Source organism: Xiphophorus hellerii, chromosome 15 (genome assembly GCF_003331165.1).
Source record: "Xiphophorus hellerii strain 12219 chromosome 15, Xiphophorus_hellerii-4.1, whole genome shotgun sequence".
NCBI lineage: Eukaryota > Metazoa > Chordata > Actinopteri > Cyprinodontiformes > Poeciliidae > Xiphophorus > Xiphophorus hellerii.
This window is the reverse complement of record NC_045686.1, coordinates 3,500,101-3,507,948: the sequence shown is the minus strand read 5'-3', so window position 1 is coordinate 3,507,948 and position 7,848 is coordinate 3,500,101.

The following is a 7,848-nucleotide window of genomic DNA, read 5'->3' as shown; positions in this document are numbered from 1 at the left end:
AAAGTAAAATACTTATATTAATAATGGTTTACTTGTAATAATATTTACACGAACATTTGTGGGAACACTTACAAGAAAAACAAGTAACTGTAACTTTGGTATTAAATAATTAGAATCATGGATTATTCTTGGTTTCTTTTCAGAAAAACATCTGTAATAACTCACATTAGGATTATAATAAGGATAATTAATAAGTTATGGTTATAAAATCATAAATGAATGATAAATCAGAGAAGCTAAAGAAAATAAATGTGATATAAATGTGATTTTGACATTGAACTTGAAATGGTGTAAAAGGTGTAAATGCAATTAAACATCACTGATATGTTGGAGGTAGAGGGTAGGTGAAAGGTGAAAGGAAGGGAAAAAGGGGAACTAACAGGAGAGCAGAGATGATCAACGCCTTATTTAGGTAAAAGGTTGTGCAGGCAGCAGACACAGGAGGTTGAGCAACCCCGAGACAAAGAAGCACAGACATTAGGACATAATGTCTGAAGGACAGTGATGGATGTGAGATCATCTGTCTAAGCAGACAGCCAATGAAAACGCACCAAAAGGTGGAGAAACCCTATAAAAGGTGAGTGCAAAAGAGGAACCGTTCGTTGGATCCTCCGGGCAGCTTCGAGCCAAGATCGAGATGGACAAAGAACTCTGCAGCTGAAGAAGAGCCGGGGCCACAGAGCCGAAGACTGTCCTTCTCATGGAGACCAACCCGTCAGCCCTGCAATCTGTGGCTTCAAATCGCACTTCTCTCATCAGCTGGGTTCAGACCCCAAAGACAAAGATGAAGACAAAGGCAAAGACAAAGAAGAAGAACTGGTGCCTTTTTTCCTGCCAGCACCAAGTCCTGTGTGACCTCACCATCCATGCGGAGAGGAGGCTCATCAGACCTGCGGAGATTCCTGCCTTCACCGATCAACATCTTCCTCCTGCTGCAACACCTTCTTCATCATCAGGCCAGGTCTGGGGTTCGAAACGTCAAACTCCGTCCGTCTCTCTCAAAGGTTCTCTTTTTTTTAGTTCTCAGTATCAGCAGTAGGGAAAGATAGACTAGATGATTGATTTTACTTATTTGATTATTTCTGCTACTGAATTAAGCTGTACTGACCCTTGCAAAAATGCCTTATTAATAAAATATTTAGCATAAAGAAAATCTAAAAGATGTTGTGGACATTCAGTTAATGAGTCACCTTAAAGTTCTTTGATGGTTGTAAAATAGCTATGATGTTTGATTCTGGAGAGGAAAAAGTTTAAAATGTTTTTAGGTTGCTGGTAGCCCAAATTTAAAACGTCATCCTTGGGACTCACCCGAGTCACTAAAACCTACCTGGTTCAATAACAAATGCAAGTTGTAAAATAGAGAACGAGCGACCGTTAACAGGTGTGCTCTGTGAAACTAGTTGGCTGTAGGCTGCTCAGTCTGGCTAATTCACAGGGGGAAGAAGGGTGGGACACCTGGATGTAGGCCGTCAGAAAACCAGGCGAATCGTTTCTCGAAACCAGCTTAAACAGAGTTTACTTCAGTCCTGGACAGGGTAAATCCCGGCAGATTTAGGAAATTCAATTAACCCGTTAGAAGGAGAGCTGGTAGCACATCTCCCCTCTCAGAAGAGGAAGTAGAGAGTGAGACAGTAGAGACAGAAGGGGGGGGGGGGGGTGTTGCGCAACAACAAGTGATGCTGAGATAAAATAGTGCTGTACAAGTGGCAGCATGATCATTTACAGTAATGAACCACCGGCTCCGGCCCCTTCACATACACACTGCTTTGGGCTTTTTATGGACTCAGCTGGAAAAGTGCGATGCAGATCAAATTCGGTGGGCTCCAGCTGTACTGGGAGAGTTTTCTGCTCATTAATAATACAGCGTGACAAAGCTAGATGTTACATTGTTGCGTAATATTAAGCCTCCTCACCCCGAGACTCATTCTTTAACTGTCAAGTGTGTAAAAAGAATTGCAAGCGACTTCATGATTTTATTCGCCTTTCATCATCTTCATGTCAAAGGTCGGCGGTTCCTCTCAGATCGGCTGCCATGGGGGATAATAAAAGCGGCATGGAGCCATTTCTGCTGCTCACCAGGGTCGTCCCACATGCGACCTCACCCACTTTCATTTGATGCTGAATTATTCATCATAAGAGAAAATCAAATAAGTCCACAAAAATTGGTGATGTCTGCATGTTTTCCACCCAGTGGTCTTCAGATGGATGTCTGTCCTGTTGGATTGTCTAATTAAGGCTTTATGACACCAAGTCATAATTTAATCATTTGACCAGACCAATGACAACACTGTACATGGAGTTGGAAAAAAAACAAACACTCAAGTAATATAAGAATAGAATAGAATAGAATAGAATAGAAGTACTTTATTCATCCCAGCAGGGAAATTACTTCGCAGTTACAGCATAGAGACAAGACACAATAACAACTACCACTGAGTAGTAGTTGTAGATAAAATAAAAAATAAAATATAAGGGTTCTTATTTAGTTTTCTGAGTGAAGAACAAATGTTTTCTAATAACTTGTTTTCTGTCAGATAGTTTGTTATAGCTACAGGAATTCAGACCTGCTCTTTTGGTCTCTATTGAACATGTGGACAAGGTTTTCTCACGTTGGAGACATTTCAGTGGCCAGCCTTCCAGTGTGATGGAGCCCCAGCTCCTCAGGTGTGGCAGCATTTTCTGCATGTGGCCGATTCTACACATCTGCATTCAGGTCAGTTCTCTAGAGGTCAAAGGAATTCAATACAGAATGTGTCAAAGACCACAGAGGCTGTAAAACTGAACAGTAGCAACAGGAACATCATATCCATATTAAGAAGCACTCAGCTGTAAAAGAACACGCAGATTTTATTTTTTTAATTTATTGTTTGTTACCTATTAGGCTTTGTCAATAGAAATCAGATAAAACAGTTACTCATCTGTCAGATATCAGAGGAGACGTCAGTGTCTTACTAAGGCGTGGAGTTATAAGCCCCTTACGCAGCACCTTATGTAATCAGCCTTTTTACAGCAGAATTCTGAATTCAATATTTTGGAATGACACATAACTTTTTATGAACTGAGAGCTCTGGTGGAGCCAACTTCACATTCTCTAAAAAAGCAAAACAAACCATCATCCTGCCACTTTGTGTCGTCTTCGTTGACATTTCCTCCTGTAGTAACATCCGGCTGTTGATCATTTGAACTTGTGTGATGTGAAAAAAGTGTTTCTACTGCAGGTTTTATTTCGACACGGCTGAAAAACAACCACAAAAACCTATGTCATGAAGACTTGATGTCAAGAAGAGGCCGATGACATGAGGCTGAGAACAAAACGACGCGATCTTCGTCATGCAGCTGCAACAATGAGAACTGATTTCACATGTTGGCCTTTTATTAAAGACCACTAGTGGCAAAGAAAGTCTTTTTAAAAAAAGTAAAACAACATTATACGTCCTGTGCAACTTATCAGAAGTGATAGAAGAAACAGAAGGAAAATGTCTCTGCACCCCGTAAGGAGGAGGTCTTCTCCTCAGAAGCTCATATAACACATCCAGAGTGTTTGTCACAGGATAGAAGGAGGTGGAAACGTGTTTCAAGTCAGAGTACAGGGCATCCTCTGGGATCTAACCTAGATGTTTTTATCTGCACTGATCTGCTGCCATGCCTGCCATATCACTGTGTCTGTGCTGTTGCTCTGATGACCTCACGGGGGAAGCAGAGGAAGAGGGTAGGCTCTGTAATATCACAGAAAAAAGGAAATGTGCTAACCTCTGAGCCTTTCTGCTTCAACATGTATTTTGCTCACATGCGTGAGAGTATTTACACATCAGCTCCAGATTGTCTGCCTGGACGCAGCTCTCTGGGGGCTCTGAGTTTTGCTCCAGATCATATAACATCTCTGAAGCTGCAATTAAAGCGCTGCAGGAAACATCAAGTTCTCATTCTTCACTGCTGTTCTGCTGACTCCCTCTTTCCAGCATTTTCTCACCTGCATAAAGAGCAGAAATGAGTCTCTGTTCCGGTTTTGCACCTTCAGCATGCACGCCACACTTTATCACCTTGTTTTAATTCCCTGCAACACACACCACCAAACATACTTTCTGCTCTGATCATTATTAACGTGCCACAATGTTAATTCCTTCTCAAAAGGTAATCTTACATCAGAATGTGCACAGTTAAAATTAATGAGTCTGGGGGGTTTCACGGTCCAACAAAGGAACTCATGAATCTTTGCAGCATATTTTATGAGCCGATTGCTGCTCACCAAAGCAGGAACCCAGCAGATCGGATCGGATCGCCAGGTTCTTCTGCTGATGCTCCACAGGCACCAGCATCCTCACGCATGTGGTAAAGCCAACACATTGTTATCCTCACATGTACATACGATTGCGTATTAGGGCCATTGTAGATATAAAATAAAAGGAGTAAATTTTGGCCAAAAACCTGAAATGTTTTTCAAAGCAACTGAATTTATTTAGTGTTAGGTCTAAATTACCTAAACACAGACACAAAGAAGAGACAAGAGTCAGAACTTGGTTTTACCTGCAGGGAGAGCACAGTTGAAACCCAGTTACAGATTTCTGCCTATGCTCTGAAGCTTCAACTGAGTCTTACCCTGCTTTTATTAGCATTAGGAACTCCCTAGTTACATGACAGAGTGCAGCCCTGAAGGGAGGGGGAGCAGAGAACAGCTGCACATTCACATGAACACAACTCATTCCTACATTCCTCAAAGGCATATTTCATAAGATAAGACTATAGAATTGCAGTTCCTCTGGGCAGTTGGAGCCGGACTGTCTTGTTCATGGTATCCTCCTTTTTCACTTCTCAGCAGGCCGCTTCCAGAGTTTCTGCAAACACTTTAAAACACTCAAAACACATCATTAAAATGTACATGCAAAGGTAAATTAAATGGATGATAATATAAAATAAAGGTAAAGCAAATAAATGATAGTAAAATATAAAATACTTCCAACATTTAGTTTCAAAAGTTTGAAATTTGCTACAAAAAACTCAGAATTAATGAGATTAATCTCGTAACTTTGAAATTTCAGAGTTTCAAAGGTCAAAAATGTTCAACTTTTGGAAATTTTCTGAATTACAAAACAAAAACCTTTTGTAAGTCGGAGGTTTTATGTCAGTTTTGAAGTTTTGCTGCACGGTGCTGCTGGGATTAGCACTGCTGACTCACAGCAAGTTCTGCTTCAATTTGTTCAAGTTCCTTTGTCTCCTCTTTGTGGTCCTACTGCCAAGTGCAGAAATATTCTGTTTGATCAGAAACAACCAATCAAAGCCAGGAGGAGGGTCTTACTGCTGTCAATCACCCTTTTGTGTGCGCTGCTCACATCCTCCTCCATGCTTTTTGCTACTCTACAGCTCCTTCACCTGCCATGAATGTGCAGGCTAGTTAGCATAGTCACTCATGACGGCCATCAATCTTGAGCTTGTACTGTGAGAGGGAGGGTGTGAGCAACTCGTACCCAGGCATGATTGACAGCACTAAGACCCTCCCTTGGCTCTGATTGGCTGTAGGGACTGCTGTTTTAGAAATTCAGCCTTTCTAAAACACTGATTAAAATGATCTTTGTATTTTTTAAGTTTTATTTCAGACACAATGAAACAAATGAACTGTTACAGTCCTGGTGTTCAGCTTTTGGCTTTCATCTGTTTTTGTGGTTTATATTTATGTTTGAGTTTCTTACTGTTACCTAATCGGTCTTGCCATATTGTTTCATTAGTAATGATTAAAATCATTCAAATCATTATGATTTTAATCATTACTAATTATGTCTATATGGATACAGTTAGACATAAGGTCTAACTGTATCCATTCCATGGATTCTCTGTATTTAGCCTCTGGGTTTATTCCTGCTTGTATTTTTGTATTGATTTCCAGTAGATTATGTCTCAGGCTTTCCCCTTTCGATCCGGTCCCTCTTCAGCCTCTTCTGTCTTCATTTTTCATCTTCTACCCGTTTGCCTTCCCTCCAGTTGCACTCTCTGTGTAATCAACCACCTGCATCTTCTCAGTAACCGCACTCCTCAGCGTTTAGGCCTCTGTCTCTGTCACTCCCTGCTGGATTCCTCCATTGCCTCCTGTTTCATAAGCTGTTAAATTGATCCCAGTTTCTTGTCCTGATCCCTTCATTCCACATTGTTTTTTATGGTGTCATTGTTAAAAGCCCTTCACTTTACCGTTCTGCCTCTGGTGCTGCCTATTTTTAATAAAATAAAATAAATATGTTCTCAGTAAGTTCGTCTGGAACTGTAAAACATAATCTAACTGTAATACGTTCTTTAATGTCTGGTTGCTTGGCAGGGCTTTGTCAATGAAATCAGGAAATAACTCAACATGCCAAATTAAAAAAAACAAACAAACCATAGATAGGTTACTGACCTGAATGTTAATCAATGCCTCCACAGGTTTCTGGTGTCCTTTGCTGCCTCCATCAATCTGACAGCCAGTCAGCCTTTCCCATGATTAGATACAGCTCCAGTCTCACAACTACATGAAATGGAGTGGGTGGGGGAGATAAGTCCAGCAGAGGGATGCTCACTGTGATATCAGATGGAGCTTCAATAAAAACATCTGAAAACTGGATGAAGGTTCCAACCTTCAGTGGTTTGGTTTCGTAGAGGCCAGTGACGCAGCACGCCAATCATTCCTCTGCTCTAACAGTAAAGAACAGACCAGTTGTAGTAAATTGGGTGGAAGTCCTGATAGAAATCAGAACTCTCTTTGATTTCCATCATCACTTATGGAACAATGAACCAGTCACATGTTAACACAAGTGAAAGGTCAGAATGAAAAGTATTCAGAAGAAGAAAATCTTTTGATTGTGACATCAAACATACAAGTGTTAGAATTGGGTGTACAACAAAGACAAAAAAAAGAAAAAAGAAATGATGTTGGTATGATAGAGAAAAAAAACAGAGGAAAATAATAATAATAATAATAATAATAATAATAATAATAATAATAATAGTAAAGTAATATCAATATTAGCAATAATAAATTGAAGCTGTCTGCCCCTGAGCAGGCTCTTCATTTTGTGTAATGCTAAATTAAAGAGCTCACTTTCCGTAACTTGTGCCAAAATAGGGAGTGAAAATTCAGATTTATTTAAGATGTGAAGGACAGTTTTACTGTATACATTGGAATGAATTCTCATCTTACTGTAACTGTTCATAATGTCACATGATAAGCAGGAAGTCTCTTGTCAGACTGTTAATATCTAAAATCACAAAACCTTGAGAGTAAAATCTGTTCCCATCACAGCCTCTCTTCATCCATGTTTGTTTCTGTCATTTGGGGTTTAAACTTTACTAATGTCCTTGTGTCTGTTGAAAGGCACCACCTTTCAACAGACAGCTGTTGAAAGGCACCAGTGAAAAGTTCAGTGTTATGGCCATCATTACAGATGAGGTGTGATAATTCTAATGATCTTCAGCTCTTTACAAGAGTGGTCTTGGAGCAGTTGTTGCTTTTTGACAGAGTCCAGAACCCAGGTTTCTCAGTGTGGGCAGATGAGTCCATTACTGAGACCAGTGTGATGCAAAATAAATACTGATGAGCTCCAGTCTGATGGCTCCAGCGTTGTTGCATTAACCACTTCTCCATGTCCTTGGACTTCCTTTTAAATGTGATGTGTATGCTGGTGTGTGCCTTGCATGTTAAATTTCAGCCTCTCGTCGTTGTTAGCATCAGCGCCATGGCCTTGAATGTCTGCTCTGCCTCTGCAGAACAGCCTCAAACCGACAACACGGCCGAACTCGTTTTGTTTTGTGTGAAGTTAACGAGCGCGCTCTCTTTGGCTCGTTTCGGTGCACATGTTGCATATCGGACCGCGACAGTCCCAGCGGTAC